This window comes from Chrysochloris asiatica, unplaced genomic scaffold (genome assembly GCF_000296735.1).
Source record: "Chrysochloris asiatica unplaced genomic scaffold, ChrAsi1.0 scaffold00060, whole genome shotgun sequence".
Taxonomy (NCBI): Eukaryota; Metazoa; Chordata; class Mammalia; order Afrosoricida; family Chrysochloridae; genus Chrysochloris; species Chrysochloris asiatica.
Window position 1 is genome coordinate 1,572,507 of NW_006408578.1, and position 1,154 is coordinate 1,573,660.

Here is a 1,154-nt window from a genome sequence, read left to right on the forward strand (position 1 = left end):
CTTTGAGTTATGGTGTTGGAGGAAAATATTGAAAGTGCCATGGGTTGCCAAAAGAACCAATAGATCCATTTTGGAAGAAGTGCAGCCAGAGTGCTCTTTAGAGGCCAAGATGGCCAAACTTTGTCTCTCATACTTTGGACATATTGTCAGGAGGGACCAGTTGCTAGAGAAGGATAGCATGTTTGGTAAGGTGGAGGGTCAGAGAAAAAGAGGAAAACCCCCCAACGAGATGGATTGGCCGAGTGGCAGCATCAATGGACTCAAGCATGGTAACAGTAGTGAGGTTGGCCCAGGATCGGGAAGTGTTTCGTTCTGCTGTGCATAAGGTTGCTATGTGTTGGTACCGACTCGATGGCACCTAACAACAACAACCCTTTGGTTGGTGGATGATGCATGGAGGGGATTGTAACCATGGCAAGGAAATGATATACAATGAGATCAATGTAAGAAGCTAATGTTCTCCATAGTTCACAATAAAGCATTAAAAAAAAAATGTAATGGCAAAGGTTCCATATTGTATTTTCTGAAAGTGATTGTGTGGAATTGGTTTTAATTCTTTAAACAGTTGGTAGTTAAGGTTCTGTGTCAACTTGGCGTGGCCATGATTCTCAGTGACTTAGCAGTTGAAATGTAGTTATCACCTCTCCAGGATGGGATCAGAAGTGATCAGCCCTGGTCTGATGTAATTACCCAATGTGTTGTAAGCCCTCACATCTGTGGTGTTAATGAGATTGGAGGAAATCTACAGGATTTAGGTTACATCTTGAGGTATAAAAGGAGAGAAAAGTGAGCAGAAAGAGGAGGACCCACTGCCACCAAGAAAGAACTAGGAGTGGAGTGTGTCCTTTGGGGGTCCCTGCACTGTGAAGCTCCTAGATTTAGAGAAAGATTGATGACAAGACATGTGGAGAACTCCAAGGAATGCTGGGCCTATAGATGCTGAAAGGAGAGCAGGCCTTTCTCCAAAGTCAGTGCTCTGGACGTGGACTTCTAGCCTCCTAAACTGAGTCCTGGCATGGCGCTACAGGATAGTGTACTGCAGTATGAAAATGGACTGCAAGATCAATTGAAACGAAAGGTTCATGGCTCAAACCTACCAGCTGCTCCTTGGAAGTCCTATACAGGGTTGAGATAAGTCAGAACTGACTTGAAGG